This window comes from Hyperolius riggenbachi, chromosome 12 (assembly GCF_040937935.1).
Source record: "Hyperolius riggenbachi isolate aHypRig1 chromosome 12, aHypRig1.pri, whole genome shotgun sequence".
In the NCBI taxonomy this organism is placed as follows: Eukaryota; Metazoa; Chordata; class Amphibia; order Anura; family Hyperoliidae; genus Hyperolius; species Hyperolius riggenbachi.
This window is the reverse complement of record NC_090657.1, coordinates 115,249,765-115,269,934: the sequence shown is the minus strand read 5'-3', so window position 1 is coordinate 115,269,934 and position 20,170 is coordinate 115,249,765. Positions and strand designations below refer to the sequence as shown.

Here is a 20,170-nt window from a genome sequence, read left to right as displayed (position 1 = left end):
TGTGTTGGCCGGGCCCACATACTACATGAAGGTGGTAAAATTGGCCAATGAAAATTGAAGGTGTGTACCAGGCTTACTGTAACTCCCAGGGCCAACCATGGATAAAATTGCAATCTATTGTAGTGCATGGAGTGCAATAAAGACAGATTAGTAACACAAAACTTCTCTTAGTATTAAAATATTAACTTGCATAGTACAAAGCAAATAATGGTCTCAGCAACCAGCAAAACAAAACAGGTTTTGCTGGTTACTGAGACCTTTTGTACAAATGTGCTTTTAGTATAAATAGTTCTTATTTTCAGTAATTAGTCACCAATCATAATTACTCTTAAAAGGAAGGGGACCTTAACTGAGAGGGATATGGATGTTTCCTTTTAAACAATACCATTTGCTTGTCAGTCCTGCTGATCTCTTTGGCTGCAGTAGTGGCTGAATCACACACCTGAAACAAGCATGCATCCTGTCTGACCTCAGTCAGAGCACCTGATCTGCATGCTTGTTGAGGGGCTGTGGCTAAAAGTATTAGAGACATAGGATCAGCAGCAGAGTCAGGCAACTAGTATTATTTTAAAAGAAAAAAAACCCATAACCTTCTCAGTTTAGGTTCCCTTTAAAGGATACCAGAGCCTAAAATCCTAGGAAAACGACAGGGAGCAGGAATATAATGTCACCTATGCCGAAGCCTAACGCTCCCTCCCCCCCCCCCATTCTCCTCTCTGCCCCCACATTTACCTTATGGCGCCCCGGGATCTTTTTGCAAGTTGCAGGAGTCGGGCTTACGCGCAGGCGCTGGCCGGGCTGCCTGCCAAGCGCAGGATGTCACATGCATGTGCAGTGGTACAGTGGTAATGTGAGTACACTGCTCACATTTTTGTAAATATTTTATTATTTCTTTTCAGCTTGTATTGCAGAGTAAATTTGTTGCTCCACTAAAATAACTCAACACACGTTGTATTTAAGGGGGTTATAACAAACCAAACATTTTTAAAATTGCCTAAAATAGTTACTGCCCCAAATATATATGTAAACCCCTTTTTCTAAAATAGATCTCTATATGTCCTCTATTTTTTTTTTTTTTTAACCTGGTCTGTGTGCCTATTTTTTTTTTCACAGAAACAAGCTTATTTAAAAATGCAAATAACAGAAATGTCCCATTTCAGATAAGATAAAGACACTGACCAGGAGGTAATTATATCCCCCTTCCTTTAAAGGCGACCATACACTTATAGATTTACAGCAGATTCGACCATCAGATAGATTTCTGTCAGATGCCTGTCAAGTCTAATCTGACAGGAATCTATCTGATGTGTGCCACACACTAGGAACAGATTTTCAATAGATTGGAAATCTATTGAAAATCGTTCTAAATGCATTATTGGACCAAAATCTATTGAAAATTGTTCTAAATGCATTAATGGACCATTAGATCCAATGCAACTCTATAGGCCATCGATCTGCTGCCAGCAGCAGATCAACCTAGATCTTCCATCCTGTCAGATAGATCAAATCGATTGAAATCGGCTGCAAATCGATCGATCAGCCAATCAATCGGCAATCGATTTCCAATCGATCGAATCGATCGAAGGCTGAAATTGACCAGTGTACGGGCCCCGTAAGAGTTTACACAGTGTTCTAGGCCTGTTATTTAGGTGATGTTTGCGGTGGGAGGAACAGTCATCTGTAAAATAAGCAGCAAATTAACACTGAGCTTAGTTGACATCAAAGGGAAAAAGTAAAATACATAAATGCTCTGTGCCTTTAGCCCAGAGCAAAGGCACAGTTCTAACGAATTTGCAGGGTGGAAGGGGTTAAGTGTTGGGAAGGGAGGAGTTGGGATTAGTCAGGGATGGGCTAGGAGGAGGCAGGGCTTAGCCGTAGGCAGGGTAGTTGGGAGGAGGTCAGTACCTCCTTAGCTGGCTTCCAGAGAAATCGTGTGTTTTTCTCTGCTGCCTTGAACCAGGGGCTAGGCCTAGTTAGCATGGCGGAGGAGGAGATGGCGGCGATGGCTCTGCGCCTCCAGGAGGAGGCTGTTCTCCGTGAAGAGGGATGGCTGCAAGGGTTGATGTCGGCGGCTGCCCAGGACGTGGCTCCGGCGGATGCGGATGCCCACCCGAAACGAGCCAGGAGGCTTGTTGACCGGCTCTCACCTCCCCCCCGGAGTCTCGTGGCAGGCCTGGAGACGGCACGGGTGGCAGCGGCGGAGGACAGGCGGGGCTGGCGGAATTAGTTAGTGTACCTGGGGCGGCCAAAAAGAATAAGGCAGGGGGAAAAGGAGGCAAGCGCTGCAATCGCCGCTCAGGTAATGGCGGCCGGGGGTCGCAAGATGGCGGCCGCTTGGAGGGAGGGGACGGTGCTGGGCCTTCCAGGGGGGGTATGAGCACTACGGTTGCTGCCAGGGGTAGGGGAATGGAGCAGCGGGCTAGCGCTGGAGAAGGGAAGACTGGTGCACTGCGCCCCATTAACCAGGACACAGCGGGCAGCAGTGTGTGTGTGTGGGGGGGGGTTCAGCAAGTTCAGCTGCCACTGTCTGGGTTGGGGATCGGGCAGGTGGGTGCAGGGGAAGGAGGAGTGCAGGGGACAGTGCTGGGGGGACAGGGGGTCATGGATGTAGGTCAGCAAGGACTTGGAGGGACCGGGCCCGGGTGGTTGCCGCATGCTAGTGCAGGGCCCTGGGGGGATAGTGCTGCAGCCGATGGGAACAGGGCTGGGGCAGCTCAGTTCAGGCAACAGCAACCTGGTTGCTGGTGCAGGGGGAGGGCAGGGTGGAGGCGGGGCTTGGTCGGTCGTCCCGCCGCATGGAGGTCTGGGGGGTCTTGCGGCAAGAGGGATGGTGCGATCGGACAGTGCTTCCATACGGCCTGGTCCTTCCTCTTCTGCTTCTTCACAGAATGGCATGGCTGGTTCAGTCCGTGGGAGGAGCAACATGCCCTCTCCTGCACTGGCCCAGATACCGGCCAGGCACGATGGGACATCGGATGGGGGAAGAGACGGATCTACCTCGAGCGGCAGTACCGATACGCCTGCACGCTCAACTGGTGAGTCATTGCTACTTTCATTGTCACACTTTACATGGGGTCACAGGGACAGTGGGACAGAATTGGGTGGGGAATAAATTCAAAGTTTGTTACATGGGGTGAGGTCTTTACTGGAGCAGCTAGAGGGTAACAGTGATGTTTTGGCAAGGGTCAACAGGGGTTTAGAGGCGGTTTGGCAACCCCTGGTTACACTGCGTCTGCAGGTGGCACTGCGGCCGCCGGAGAGGCTGCGGCTGCAGTGACTGGGGAGGTGGGGACGCCCAATAGCTCAGCACAGGATGTGGGCACGGAGGATCGGGGGTCAGAGAGCGACAAAATGGAAAAGGGTGACAAATCTGAAAAATCGCACCCGATTTCGGATCTCGCAAAAGGGGATGCATACACATGTTTTGAGGGACCGTTGGGAGCGCACGTAAAAAAGGAAGTGAGGGAGAAGATATGGAAGTGTGAATACGTGGACATATTTACGCTCCATGCGCAGATCCTGCCCCCTAGTCCTTTGCACTAGCCTAGGGATAAAAAAGCTCACCTCCCAAGCATTTATATTGCCCTCTGATGTATTTATATATTTATTTACCTCTCCTCTAAAGCTCTGTACATACACTGAATTAAATATGAATCCAGAGAGACCGCACACTCCACTGTAGATAAATCTGCGTTATTCACATAAGTGCCAGATATCCACCCAACAAACCAACAAAGATTTGGGGGCCATGGCGTGTCCCCCTCGTTAAGGCACCCAGCAGAACGGTAAAGCTACCGGTCTGCTTGGTGCCTTACCCTTATCGAAGGGGGATTAATATTTGACTGTTGTATCACTCCAGGACCTCACAAGCTCATGCGGTGTCTGACCCTCTGTATGTCTGACATTTTTGGTGTAATTTGGAGTTATCATTCTCACTGACCAGAAGGCAGAGTCCCAGTGGATTGGTGTACAGCACACGTTTTTCTATTATTTAAAGAGACGCTGAAGTGGAAAAAAAATGATGATATTATGATTTGTATGTGTAGTACAGCTAAGAAATAAAACATTAAGATCAGATACATCAGTCTAATTGTTTCCAGTACAGGAAGAGTTGAGAAACTCCAGTTGTTATCTATATGCAAACAAGCCATTAAACTCTCCGACTAAGTTAGTCGTGGAGAGGGCTGTTTTCTGACTTTTATTATCTCAACTGTAAGTGAACTGTTTACTTTTCCTCTGCTAGAAGAGAGGTCATTACTTCACAGACTGCTCTGAAAGACTCATTTTGAATGCTGAGTGTTGTGTAATCTGCGCATATTATAGAATAATGCAATGTTAGAAAGAACACTATATACCTGAAAATAAAAGCATGAGAATATTTTCTTTGCTGCTAATCTTCTAGAAATTATTCATAGTACACAACCAATTCATTATATCATATATTTTTTTTCGCTTCAGTGTCTCTTTAAGAAGGGCAAAAAATCAGATCCAGGAAATTATAGACCTGTAAGCTTAACATCAGTTGTATGCAAACTATTTGAGGGGTTACTAAGAATACTATACAAGACTTCATAGTAGAAAATAATCTTATTTCTCAGCATCATCAACATGGGTTTACTAAAGACAGGTCCTTTTTGACTAACATGCTCAGCTTTTATGAGGTAGTGAACGCTAATGTGGATATTGGGAATGCTGTAGATGTGATATACTTGGACTTTGCAAAGGCCTTTGACACTGTTCCACACAAAAGTCTGGTGCAAAAGTTGAGGATGCAAGGACTGGGGAAGAGTCTGTGTGCATGGATAGGGAACTGGCTAATGGACAGAAAACAAAGAGTTGTGGTCAATGAATCATACTCAATATGGGTGACTGTTAGCAGTGGGGTCCCACAGAGGTCAGTACTGGGTCCAGTGCTCTTCAATTTATTTATTAATGACCTACTAGATGCAGTAGTAAGCAATGTTGCTATTTTTGCAGATGATACAAAATTGTGCAGAATTATCAACTCTCAGGAAGATAGGGACATATTGCAACAGGATCTGGATAGGATGGCGATATGGGCACATAAATGGCAGATGAAATTCAATGTTGAAAAATGTAAAGTCGTGCATTTTGGTCATACCAATGGTCTAGCACCACACAAAATAAATGGGATACAGTTGGGGACATCAAACTTGGAGAAGGACTTAGGAGTGCTCATCGACAACAAGTTAAATAAACGTACTCAATGCCAAGCCACTGCAGCTAAGGCTAACAAAATTTTGGGATGCATTAAAAGGGAAATAAAAACTTGAGATGCTAGCATAATATTGCCCCTGTTTAACTCTCTAGCAAGGCCACATCTGGAATATGGAATTCAGTTCTGGGCACAACATTACAGGAAAGATATTGCAGTTTTAGAGCAGGTGCAATGACGAGCAACAAAATTGATACGTGGGATGGAAGGTCTCACTTACCTAGAAAGGTTAGATAAACTGGGTTTATTTAGTCTAGAGAAAAGATGCCTTAGAGGGGATCTAATTAACATGCATAAATACTAAGAAAAACAAGTTTGCTTTCTTAAAACAAAAAGGGCTTGATTCACAAAGTGGTGCAAAGTGTTTGCACGCCAGTGAAAAGCCCCTTATCACGCCTAAACTCACTTTAGGCGTGATAAGAAGAAACTCGCGCGAAGTTACCGCGCAGCACCCGACGCTTCGCGCGAAGCTCCCATTAAACCCTATGGGACTTTGCTAGCGCTCTCACGCGCGTACGCGCATTCGCGCGTACGTGCGGTAACTTCGCGCGAAGAGCAGGAAAAAGCGGTGATAACTCAGTGGTGAAAAGGTCATCACGCCTAAAGTCTTTTAGGCGTGATAACTGGGTTATCATCGCTTTGTGAATCAAGCCCAAAGAATTTGCGATAATTTAGGTTGGAGTGAACTTGAGATGTCTCCCAGTGCGTCACTGCTGAATATATGCAAATTAACCATTGTTACCCTTAGAAGCTAAACACACCTCCAGAACCGCTGGGATGCAATGATGTGTCACCTTGTTAATTTGTACAGAGCCATAATAATCCAACATGCATACAGACTGTTTTGGATTGTTTGATCCTCATCAGTGCATGGCATGGATTAATTTGGCTCTATGGAGTAGGGCTTGTAACACCGAGAGGTATAGACTAACCAGCAAGCTCATGGTGAACCAGAACTCATTGGAGTGTGTGAGGGGCTCACTCCAACCTGAATTATCGCAAATTCTTTATGTTTTAAGAAAGCAAACTTTTGTTTTTCTTAGCATTTTAGTAAGGGGGCTTTTAGGACCATTGTAGCCCCTCACACACTCCAATGAGTTCTGGTTCACCATGTGATTGCTAGTTAGTCTGTACCCATGTATAAATACATCAGAGGGCAACATAAAAGCTTGGCGTATGAGCTTTTTGTCCCTAGGCCTTCACAAAGGACTAGAGGACATGATCTGCGCATGAAGGAAAAACGTTTTAGCCATTTATTTAGGAAAGGGTTCTTTACAGTAAGAGTGATTAAGATGTGAAATGCATTGGCACAGGAAGTAGTTATGGAAAATTCTATACCTGCATTTAAACGGGGCTTAGATGCTTTCCTTGCGTTGAAAGACATCCATGGCTACAATTACTAGGTAATGCCCAATGATGTTGATCTAGGGATTTTTTCTGATTGCCATCTGGAGTCGGGAAGGAATTTTTTCCATTTTGGGGCTAATTGGATCATGCCTTGTAAGGGTTTTTCGCCTTTCTCTGGATCAACAGGGATATGTGAGGGAGCAGGCTGGTGTTGTACTTTGTTCTCTGGTTGAACTCGATGGACGTATGTCTTTTATCAACCCAAATAACTATGTAACTATGTAACAATTTCTCATTCTGGCCATTGGATTTCAACATGGCACCTCATGAAAGAGGACTCTCTAAGAATCTTAAAAAAAGAATTGTTGCTCTACATAAAGATTAACTAGGCTATAAGTAGATAGCCAACACCCTGAAACTGAGCTGCAGCATGGTGGCCAAGGTTAAACAGGACAGGTTCCACTCAGAACAGGCCTCATCGTGGACGATCAAAGGAGTTGAGTGCACATGTTTAGAATTATATCCAGAGGCTTTTTTTTTTTTCTGCAAATAGATGTATCAGTGCTTGCAGCATTGTTGCAGAGGCTGAAGTAGAGTGGGGGTCAGGCTGTCAGTACTTAGCCCATACGCTGCACACTGCATCAAATTGGTTCGCATGATTGTCATCCCATTTTGGGAGCTACAGTTCATTGAGGAAACCATGAATGCCAACATGTACTGTGACATACTGAAGCAGAGCATGATCCCCTCCTTTCAGAAATGAGGACATAGGGCTGTATTTCAACATGATAAGGAATACAAATACACCTTCAAGACTATCACTGCCTTGCTAAAGAAACTGAGGGTAACAGTGCTGGACTGGCCAACCATGTCTCCAGGCCTAAACCCTATTGAACATTTGTGGGACATCCTCAAACGGAAGATGTAGGAGCGCAAAGTCTCTAACATTCACTAGCTTTGTCATGGAGGAGTGGAAGAAGATTCCAGTGGCAACCCGTGAAGCTCTAGTCTAGAGAACTCCATGCACAAGAGTGTTAAAGCAAATCTGTAGCCAAAATAAACTTTAGTAGCTAAGAATGGAGTCTCAGGTTTTTACAGATGCAGTTTAGAATCCACACTCTGTATTTTAAACTGTAAAACAATGCAGATCTAATGATCCTTTGGACCTTCCTGCAGTAAACCTTAAAGGTGCCGATACACTCGGCAGATTGGCAGCAGATAGATAAGAAATGCATCTGATGATCTATCTGATGTGTTTTTAGAACATTTTTTACCAGGATAGAATTCCAATAGATTTCAGTTTGAAATCTATTGAAATTCGATCTGATGGCATTTTTTTGCCATCAGATTTCCATTAAGGCCAATGCAAAATGATAAGCAATCTCATCAGATCGACCTAGATTTTCCACCCTGCCAGTTCGATGGAAATCCATTGAAATCGATCGAAATCGGCCATCGATCGGTCGATTGGCCAACCGATTTGCAATCGATCAATCGATCGACCGATTTGGATCGATCGGTCGGCCAGAAAATCGGCTGAGTGTATGGGCTCCTTAACTCAAGCTGTCACTCGCTGTTTCTAGGCTGTTTAAGCTCTTCACAAAACATGATTAAAGCGGAATATAACCCTGCATTTCAACTTTGCTCTAAAACATTATTTACAGCATATTATATGCAAAAAGCATTTTTTTTTTACTAGACCAGCATTGGAAGGGTTAAACACAGAGGTTTTAAGTTCGTGTAGACGTTCAGATAGTTACATTCTATTTAGTTATATGTATATATTTAGAAAATGTTACACACTCTTTGGCTGTCCTCCAACTGAGAGAGATGAGTCACAATAAACACTTAGATACATATTTGTAAACAAAAAGTATCTAACTCAAGTTCGGATGCCTCTGCAGAAATCTCTAGGGACTTTAAAGCCCTGTGTAATCCTTCCAATGCTGGTCTAGTAAAAAAAAAAAATGCTGGTTGCATATAATATACTGTAAATAATGTTTTAGAGCAAAGTTGAAATGCAGGGTTATATTCCGCTTTAAGTACGACCAAGTTAGTCAGCTAACTCAGAGAAATTCTTTTCCATAGATATCAACTCAAGTTTTTTTTAACTCTTCCTGTACTGGAAGACAACATGAGACTTTTCTTTTTACTAATGTTCTATTTATTTTCTGTACTACACATACTATTCATTATCTCATCAGTTTATTTTTGCTACAGATTTGCTTTAAAGGGAAGATCCAGAATAAATAAAAAGTACAAATCTACTTACCTGGGGTTTCCTCCAGCCCCTGGCAGCTGTCCTGTGTTCTCGCCGCAGCTCCGGTGGCTCCCGGTCCCGACCTCGGCATCTGCTTTTCCTTCACCATGCGGCTCACTGAGTCAAACTGACATCATCTGGACTGTACTGTGCAAATGCAGAACTACTGAGCCTTAGCAGTACAGTCCAGATGACATCAGCGCGACTACGTGAGCCACACGCTGGAATGCAAGTAGGCCTCTTGTACCGGAGGGGACTCTGGGCCACCAGTGGGGAGCGGCGAGGGCAAAGGACAAGACACATACACAGAACACTTAGATCACGCTTTTCTCCTGGCAAACTCAAACAGGTGCTGGCTTACTAAACAAGAAAGAGCCGAGATTCGAACCCTGGACTCCTGTGTCAGAGGCAGAGCCCTTAACCATTACACTATTCAGGACGGCTGCCAGGGGCTGGAGGAAGCTCCATGTAAGTAGATTTCTACTTTTTATTCATCCTGGACATTTCCTTTAAGGCAGTGCTGGAAAATAATGATGGACACACAAATATTGACAATTTGGGCACAATTTTGACATTCTTTACTTATGGTGTGTACACACTTGAAAGATTAATGAAAGATCTTAGACCAATTTTACCACCTTCCATGAAGTATGAGAGCTTACTCTACACAGTGTATTCTATTGAGCTGAACTCCCCCTTCAGATAAAAATCTTTGCAAGATGCTGCACACAAAGATGCTGTACACATTCAAAAGATCCAGTATCTTCAAAAGATCTGTTCCTGCAAAAGATCCATCCCTGCAAAATGCATTCATAGTCTATGATATCTGCAGATCCTCATACACACCTTGTTTAACAGACATTCATCTGCATATCTGACAATCATCTGCAGATCTGAAGATCCATCTTGGTGGATCTGATCTGCAGATGAATGTCTGTTAAACAAGGTGTGTATGAGGATCTGCAGATATCATAGACTATGAATGCATTTTGCAAGAACGGATCTTTTGCAGATACTGATCTTTTGAATGTGTACAGCATCTTTGTGTGCAGCATCTTGCAAAGATTTTTATCTGATGGGGAGTTCAGCTCAATAGAATAGACTGTGTAGAGTATGGCTCTCATACTACATGGAAGGGGGTAAAATTGGTCTAATGCTGGGCATACACGGCAGTTAACGCAGGCCATCAGGCTCGATTGATAATATCCGACAGGTCCGATGACCTGCCGGATAGATTCCTCGCTCGATCCCCGCCGGCGGACAAGAGCGGGGAATCGGGCAGCTGATATGGAGCGCCGGCGGGGACGAGCAGGAATCGATCCGCGCGGACGAGCGGGACGCATCGGATCGACCCTTGTATGCCTAGCATAAGATCTTTCATTAATCTTTCAAGTGTGAACACACCATTAGGGATGTACTCACTTTTGCTACAACAGATTTGAAATTAATGGGTTTGTTGAGTTATTTTGCAAATTTACACCGTTGTACTAGCTGATTGTACACTGAGTACTTTACATTGCATCAAACTGTCATATCTCTAGTTTTGCTCCATGAAAAGATGTAATAAATTATTTACAAAAATGTGAGAGGTGTACTCTCTTTGTGAGATACTGTACATTATACTGCAGTGCAGTGATTCATTATGAAAGTAGACTTAAGTTCCTGTCTTGAGTTTAATCAAGTTACAGTGCTTACAGGAGTACTTTAAACTAAATCATTACCTCACTCAAATACTACATACAAATTTTAAGTTGTGGATTTTAATTTACAACTGGAACTAATATACAATGCCTCCTTGGCACAGACAATTATGTAATAACCTATGGAAAGATGGTAATTAATGCTTTAGACACTAGACCGTGAATGGCTGAATCCTCCAGAACCTAATTAATGGGGTGTTTTACTTTTAAAGCTACACAAGCCAGTTAGAATTATATACAGAATCTATGGATACTTAAACTAAACCAAACTTTAATTTTGTACATTTCCATGTTAACTGGCTTTAATACAGTCATACCCTGTGTATTATTTTAGCTAGTTTTTGCATAATCATTGCAGACATAAGTGCAAAAAAGAGAAACTTGAATGAAATTGTTTGATCGAATATACATTATTTTTTATTTTCATACATACTGAATCTGTATCTTTTTTTCTGTAGCAGATGGTACACATACAGTGAAAAATATGTATACTTGAATTTAATATACATTTCTTTGTGCATTCTTTTGCTGTCCATCGACATAAACATACCTCCTCCAATACAAATCATCATATTACATGAGTTTATTCTGATTTCTGCTTTATCCCCAAGTCACCTGTGTTTAAGCAGCTACTTCTGGAGCCTTTTTCTTCTCTGCTACCTGTGCAGTTTGTGATAACTGTTTCCTTTCCTCAGCTGGGTACGCCTGTGGTGCTTAGCCAAACAAACCCTCCCCTTTTACCTGAAAACCACGGACACCTGGTGTCAGGTAATCGTGACACAGCATCTATGCAATACAAGGGCGTATACTGAGATAGGGGGTGTAGGGTGGTGCTTAGTGGACATCACCCTTTGCATACTGTAATCAAGAGGACAGATAAACTATAATTTAAGTCACGTTATATTAATTATGTTGTTCTGAGACTGTGACCTGTGCTCTCTAACCATGGGAAGCTGTTCAGATTGTAACTGGCTAAAACAAGAAAATTATATTACTTGCATTTTTTTACATAAGTGTAGCTGCTCAGCACATTATAAAAAGGATATGTGAGCATGTGCACAACCTTTGCATGTGTACAAATATGTAAATCTAATCTTGAATCAATTTTTTACTGCCTATGGAAGAATTCACATATATCGACTGCCTATAACACGAGTAAAGGTATCATTCACATCTATATTAGATAGAGATTGATTGACAACAATTAATCCACAGGTATTTAAGGTATTAATCCACAGGTTAAATCCACAATTAATCCACCGGCATTTCAATAACCACATTTTAAGAGCTTCTTTCATTCTTTAAAAAAAGTGAAAATATTGAGGCTCAATAATCATTAATAATTAATAATCATCAATAATCATTTAAGGTAGTATCAGAGATTCAAATGATTTGCCAGGAATCAATGCTCGCAAAATGTCCGATCGATTTTTGATTGATTTTGACCAAAAATGTATCCAAAATATTGATTGGACAGGATGGAAGATCTGGGTTGATTTGAAGCAAGGCAGGAGCATCAGTAGATCAACAGCCCATAGCACTGCACTGCATTGAACAGTGCAACGCTGTGGTTGGAATGATTCCCTACTGGAATCTACTGAAAATAGATGTGCAGTATGTGGCAGGAATCAGTTCTTCCTGAATCAATTCCTTTGAGGAATAGATCATTTTGCACATTGGGTGGCAATCTATAGGGTGGCCAAATACTTATCGATTTTTTGCATCGATATCCGACTGATTCAATCATTTGATCGAATCAGCTTCCTCAAAAACACATGGGAATTCCATGCATTGTTGATTTCCCATAGAAAAGCATTGCATGTGAATTGCATGTGATTTGCATATAGTATATGGAAAGAATGAACTTGCTGAGCTATTTAGGCACCTAAAACGTACTGAAAAACACATACCTATATGTTTTTTTTCTGTGGTCTGTAGACTAACATGCGATTTTGCATGCATTTTCTGCAGCAAATTCTAACACTAACCAGTGAGCACCTGCAGGTGTGGTTGCAGGGCCAGGCCGTAGGAGAGGGCACACAATTCACTCAGCTATCATTCTCCTATTATGTTTAAAGCAGAGAGAAATAAGAAAAGGGCATACATGGCAGCGACTGCAAGCCAAATAACTAGAGATTTAGGCCTCGTTCACATCTGAGGAGCGCAGATGGCTGTGCGATCCAAACGCAGCGCATCCGATCGCACGCTATCTGCGCCGCTGCGCTGCTGCTCCCATCCATTGACAGTGATGGGATCAGCTCTGCGCTTGCAGGCAAAATGCAGGCAGCAGTACGCAAGCGCTGCGCATCATACTGCTGCGCAGCGCAGTACATGTGAACGGTAGAAGGGCAGTACTTGCCCTTCTTACGTTCCTGTGTTTCAGCACATCATACGCGCTTCCATATACGCACGGAAGCTCGTATGATGTGAACGAGGCCTAAGGGGTTGCCCTAATAGCAATCAGTGTGTAATGGCTGGGGTGGGAGGGATGGAGGGGCACACTTTGGTGTCTCAGCTTTGGGTGCTGGAGGTCCTTGTCCTGGCTCTGTGTGGTTGTGTCGTCAAATGACAGGGTTAACATAAACCGTGTCAATTGACAGCTTGCTGTCATCATCCCAAAATACTCGCAGATCTATAAGTAATACATTGCAGCAAAAAAAAAACTCTTCCAAAAATGTGAATTTTTCAATATAAACATATGCATAGCATTGTCAGTTAACCCTTTGCACAGTCACATGAAAATGTTCATACAACTCCCACATCCCAAAAACATACAGATAAGTTAATTGGCTTACCCCCCAAAATTGGCCCTAGACTACAATAGACTTATGACTATGATAAGGATTAGATGTGAGCTCCTCTGAGACACAGTTAGTGACAAGACTATGGCCTCGATTCATAAAAGTGCTGTCGGTAAAGTAAATTTGAGCGGGGAAACACCGCTGTCGGTATGTCAGCCTTCTGGGTGGTCATTCATAAAAATGTTTCTAGTTGTGATAGGAGTGCGGAGATATTCCGCTGTAGGCTGGCGTTAGGCTGTCGGTACGCATGCGGAAACAGGAGAAGCTGGCCGAGTCCCTCTGTGCGGTGTTGTCTCTGCTGCTGCTTAGGAGGTCTGTCCCATTCACTGCAATGTATTCCGCACGCTTCTCGCCACATCAGAGGTAGCGGTAATCCCCGTCTGCATACCGCTTCCTCTAATCTTTATGAATTGACATTTGTTACTTTTCTTAAGATAATCACAGCGCAAGGCGGTGATTTATCACTCTGCTCGCGAATGTCGGCTTTTCATGCGGAAAAAGCCTTTATGAATAAAAATTTTGCTATGTGGTCGGTAAAGTGAGCTGTTTTCAGCATTTCCGCATGCGGGAATGCTTTATGAATCGAGGCCTATATGTACTCTGTAAAGCGATGCGGAAGATGTAGGCGCTATATAAATACTAAATAATAATACAAATGCCTTCACAGGAGTTAATCATCCAGGAACCACTGCTATCCCTACAGATAAGTTAAAAGGCGGGGTCTTGGTAGAAAAGCATTCATTTTCTTGGGAAGCCACCTACACTGTGCAGAAGTACCCCAGTATTCGCAGGTGTCTGTAGCATGCATAGCAGAGCTGGATACACAAGTATCATCCACAAGGGAAATCTGGACATTTGCCTAGGGCCTCGAGAGAGTCTAGAGGTCTGATGAATGCTAGCACCCACTAAATCTTACTAAAAAAGCCAGATGATCATCAGCAGTGGGCAAAAACTTCTATCTTGTCTAGGGCTCCATTTCAACTTCATTCTTTTCTGATGCATCATGCAAACATTCATTGCATCAAACCTATCGATGTGTTTTTTCTTTTAACTTACCATTGTGGCCAGGGTTTAATCCAGTGCACTCCCTCCTTCCCCTGTCTGTGACCATTGTCAGTATGCACACAGCTGATGCTGGTGTGTGCATGGTGCACATGGGTATACAGTATTTTGTTAGCTCCCTTGTGGAATTAGTTTGATGCACTATCTATTCCAAGAGAGGATGTCAGGATATGTGCTCCTAATTGCAAAAAGAGAACAAGTGCAGAGCGCTCTCTGGTGCATTAAACTTTTTAATTACAGCTTCCCGCATATAAAAGTTACACTTACATAAAATAAGTAAAATCCAGCATATCGCACAATGGAGTATAGGATCTCCTACTCCCGCAGCTATAACCACTATGCTGTCAGCTCCTCCACAATGGCCAGTTGTGTAGGTGTCTAATCTCACTCTCACCGGATGGACCGGTCTCTAGCATGGGTAATCGAACAGGAGAAAAGGTGCATTTAAGGAGTGTTGGAATTTGCTTGAGCATAGTGTCATTGGATTGGTATGTGCTTCTAATCTTTTAGATAGGTTCTATGCAATTAGTGTTTGCATGTTTTCCCTATGAATATTACAGGGCCAGAGTTAGGACACCTAAGAAAACTGGGGTACCTCAGTGTGGTGTAGGTGACTACACAAGAGAATGTATTCTTCTGTACCAAGACCCTGGCTTTTAACTTAGCTGTAGGAATAACAGTGGTTCCTGGATGATTGATTTCTGCGAAAACATTTGCATGTGTAAAGGCTTAAAGGACAATTGTAGTGAGATGATTATGGAGGCTGCCCTATTTATTTCCTCTTAAAGTGGACCCAAATTAAAAATACTAACTAAAAGACTACTACTAAAAGATTTCAGAAATAAAATCTATTTTCTAAAGTATAATAATAAATAGCAGCCGTTTTTCAGCTGCATGATGACAAATATAAAATATTTTACATTTATTGGAGGAACCACTCTCTTCCTTTCATATTGCCGGGACAGAATCCGGCAGACTGGTGGAGTAGGAGGTGTCCGGCAAAGGAGGAATTGCTAATGGCTGCCACCTATATAACCCTAGTTATGGAAAGAGAAGGGTAAAAAGCATGCACTGAAATGCTCATAGCCTTGAAGGAGTGTTTATTTATCTTTGTATGTGTCAGAGTGGTGCAACTAAATATTTTGAATTAAAAAAAAATTCGGTTTGGGTCTGCTTTAACCTCCTGGGCGATAATCCCGAGCTGAGCTCGGGGTATGTCGCGCAGGAGGAGTTCTCAGGCCCTGGTGGGCCGATTTGCATAATTTTTTTTGTTACACGCAGCTAGCACTTTGCTAGCTGCGTGTAACTTCCGATCGCCGCCGCTCACCGCCGATCCACAGCTACCCGCCGTGCCGCGCAGCCCCCCCCCCCTCCCCGACCCCTTGCGCAGCCTGGCCAATCAGTGCCAGGCACCGCTGAGGGGTGGATCGGGACTCCCTCTGACGTCACGATGTCCATGACATCGGTGACGTCATCCCACCCCGTCGCCATGGCGACCGGGGAAGCCCAGCAGGAAATCCCGTTCTGAACGGGATTTCCTGCTTACTCTGATCGCCGAAGGCGATCGGAGTGGGTGGGGGGATGCCGCTGCGCAGCGGCTATCATGTAGCGAGCCCAGGGCTCGCTACATGATTTAAAAAATAAAAAAAAAGTGCTGCGCCCCCTCCTGGGCGATGTAATTGTATCGCCCAGAGGGTTAAACAATACCATTTGCCTGGCAGCCCTGCTGATCTATTTGGCTGCAGTAATGTTTGAATAACACACCAGAAACAAGCATGCAGCTAATCTTGTCAGATTTCACAATAATGTCAGAAACACCGGAACTGCTGCATGCTTGTTCAGGGTCTAAGGCTAAAAGTGTTAGAGGCAAAGGACCAGCAGGATAGCCAGGCAACTGGTATTGCTTAAAAGAAAATAAATATGGCAGCCTCCATATCCCTCTTGATTCAGTTGTCCTTTAACTGACTTTGCTATTTTGTTGGCCACACACCATTTAGCCCCTGCCTTATAACTTATTTAAATCATCTAACTTGAGGTAATGCTCCTGGTTCTATGCATTTTTTCTTATAAACATATACATGTGATTGCTAGTTTGCCTCACAATGACATGAATGCAGCAACAAATCTGACGCTAACTAGAGCCAAACGTTTTATGCCAAGAGCCGTATTGCCGCTCTTGAGATTGCTAAGGGGCCAGAGTAGCGAAATTAAACACGTTTTTTGCAGATTGCCCCTAGGTACACAATAACTATTACATTTTTTCATTACATTATTTCCACGGGAAATAATCCATATACTGTGAACAGTTAGCATGTCCTCTTCAGTATGCTTTCATAATGCTGTTGGCTCAACGGAGTCAGCTAATCAATGGCTGGTACTGCTGCTGGCATATTGGCAGCTGCTAATCAGTGGCTACCACCAGGGATGCGCTTCGACCTCAATCACAAGTAATCACGAGTGATTACTCGTGATTCAAATGAGGTTTAATTACAACAGGTGAGTGCGGGGGATGTAAGAGTTATTTACTCATAAATCAGCATCCTCCCTGCGCTCCAAAGCGGTCCATGCATACTATTAGTCATGTCCAAGCTTCGCTGCCATCACTTCCTCCTTCCGGCTTCTTACCTGGGGCTTCTACCGGCCCCCTGCAGCTGTAATGTCCCACGCCGTCCTCCAACGATCCGCCGTTCACCGCCGCTAGTCCCGGGCTTACGCGGCATCTCATCCAACTGCGGCTGCGCAGCCATGGCCGAGCGAGTGCTCACTCCAGCGTGCGTCATCGGGAGCTTACTGCGCAGGCACAGTACAAGAAAACAATGTACTGCACCTGCACAGTAAGCTCCTGATGACATGTGCGGGAGCGAGCACTATTTGTCTTGTTAGTTGAATATCAGACCGGGACCGGCGGCGGGGAATGGCGGACCGTTGGAGGATGACGTGGGACATTACAACTGCAGGGGGCCAGTAGGAGCCCCAGGTAAGTGTCTGATTTTATTTTCAACTCCCCCCCCCCCCCCCCAAAGAACCCCTTTAAAAATACAAGATACAGATGGCCGCCACACAAAAAAACTCAATGGATCGGAAAGGACATCAGAGATACAAAAACACACACAATATTACATAGCGGAAAGGAAAGTGGAAGTAAAGAGTTTGGAGTAGCCTTTGTAGTGGATAATGAATTAAAATAGAATTGACTTTCAAGCCATAAATGAAAAAAATATGTAAGATTTTGGGGATTAGATTTTGAGCCCCTCTGAGGGACAGTTAGTGACAAGACAATATATACTCTGAACAGCGCTGCGTAATATGTCGGCGCTATATAAATACTTAAATAAATAAGATCAGAATAAAGTCCAAATTTCACAACATAACTATTATAAATATACACTGCTCTACAGAATATAAGGACAAAGATCTGAAAGAAGTAGAAAAATAGAGGCGCCAAAACAGGATAAGATAAATTAAAAACCGCCGTGCATGTGCAACATTGCTTCATTGGATGCTGACTATGCACACATTGTTATAAACATTATCCACCACAGGGGTGTTAGACACGGCGATTTACCATATGAGCCTACTAGGTCACATGGATAGCTTACTGTATATTTTATAACCAATTACTCACGAAACCAGATTGAAGTTGATTGGAACAGTTACAAGGATGATATGATAAACTGTGACGAAAATATTTGAGTACCTCCTAGCAATGTTCTTTCTGTTTTTTGTTTTTTTCCTTTTCCTTCAGTGTTCTCCTACCTCAGATTGCCTGATGAAGCGGGATGTGTGCCTGTGAAACGCGTTGCATTATATTTGGAGACCAATAAATAGTTGTTTATTATTACGGCTTATATTTATCCTGGTCATTTTTATGAGGGTAGTGGATCCACCCACCCCCTCGTTTTAAACGTTTTGGCGCCTCTATTTTTCTACTTCATATATCTTGTCCACCCCAGGTGGAGGGGTATATCCCCATTTTCCTACTATAGAGAGCGACTTTTTATGCCTGAGTGGGGTCAGGTAAAAATTCTCCCCACCTGTTATTACAGTGGTCGCCTGCGTGGTGACCCACACTTGTGAGTATATTTCCATTTAAAATACTTTTTTCCATATTGGCTAAACATACTACACCAGATTCGGCTCTCGGTCTTTGTTTCCTGTTTTTCAAGCAAAGATCTGAAAGACTCCTTTTTTGAAAAACTTGAACAGGTCTACGATAGTAGTCCTAAAAATGACTTAAAAATGGTAGTAGGAGATATGAACGCTAAGATCGGGAAAGAGAAAAAATACAGAGAAAGAATAGGTAACCATAGTCTCCACAATGAAACAAATGAAAATGGAGAAAGGGTGATAGACTTTGCACCCACTTCCCACACCACAGTGTTGGACTGGGAGGTGGAAAAACTGGGGAAATCCACATGCTGGCCAAGCAGCAGTAACCCTGTGTTATCATTCCCAATAGAAACCTGCAGCAAGTCTTCACTGTGAGCAGCAACACCTGATTACTGCTGCTTGGACATCAAGTGGATTTCCTCAGCTTTACCACCTCCCAGTCCGACACTGCCACACCATGATATACAGTACATAACGGCACCTGGGTGTCACCTGACAGGTCAACAGTCATCCAAATCGACCACCTGCTAGTGGATAAAAGGGGTGCCACAAGCATCCTGGATGTTAGATTAAGAAGAGGAGCATCATGTGGGTCAGACCACTTTCTTGTACAAATAAAATTCAGATGTAGAATAGGTAAGCAATCTCCACGCAAACCGCAATGTAATGAAAAACTCAATCTCGAAAAATTAAAAGAGCCTGATACACAAAAAGAATTTCAGGATGAAGTATGTTGTAAAATAGAGATCCTAAACCCTATGAATAAGACCACGGTCAAAGAACCAAGAAGCAGGAGACCCAAGAAGATTTACATGGTAATCCACCATTGTTGGAAGAAACTGACCAAGCTATTAAGGCACTGAAAAATAACAAAGTACCTGGTTTTGATGATATTCCATCTGAGCTTTATAAACAAGGAGGTGCCACAATGAAAACAATTCTTTTTGATTAGTTAATAGTTAAGGTGTGGACAGACGAGATTATGCTAGAAGACTGAAAGAAATGTATCATATGTCCGGTTTACACAAAGGGAGACAAACTACAGTGTAAAAACTATTGGGGGATATATCTTTCTTATGTTCAACTTATAAGACATTTACATATATCTTAAACCAAAGACTACTGGAGAAAACAGAAAGAATCGGAGAATACCAGGTAGGATTTAGACCATGTAGGTCCACAACAGACCAACTTTTTAGTGCCAAAGTGCTTCTTGGGAAAGCAGTGACACAGGAAGTTATACACTGATGCCGTGATGTGGAAGGTGATGGGAGAAGATGCCAGCCAGGAGCCGGGAGGTGACAGCGGTGACTGGCGCCGGCGGAGCAGGTAATGTATCTCCGCTGTATTGCGTCGGTCGTCGGGCATTCGAATGCCGCTATCGACGCACTCCCGACCCGAGAAAAATCTTCCGCATGGATGGATAGACGGGAGTCGATGGGAACGATGGATTTTGGACGGAAATCCATCGTTCTGTCAGCGGTGTGCATGGCGATTTCACGGCAGTTTCGATCACTGTGATCGAAACGGCCGTATTTCGGTGGGAAAATCGTTAGGTGTATGGGCCCCTTTACTGAACAGGCAGAGCCGAGATATCGATCTAAACAATCAGGCCAAGGAGGTAGGCCTGATAATAAACACTGATAAGACAACA

At 43.4% G+C, this 20,170-nt stretch overlaps 1 protein-coding gene across 2 annotated transcripts in view; it reads right to left on the bottom strand.

The window, feature by feature from the left end:
- SLC16A5 (solute carrier family 16 member 5) overlaps nucleotides 1–20,170 on the bottom strand; it is a 185,173-nt gene that overhangs the window by 149,055 nt on the left and 15,948 nt on the right. Inside the window, exon 1 of one of the 2 annotated variants that reach the window (XM_068262398.1) lies at nucleotides 11,159–11,192. The exons of the other annotated variant lie outside the window; for it this stretch is intronic. The gene's annotated coding sequence lies outside the window, so the exon portion shown is untranslated. Of the gene's footprint in view, nucleotides 1–11,158; nucleotides 11,193–20,170 lie in introns of those variants that run through there. 2 annotated transcript variants of the gene reach the window in all.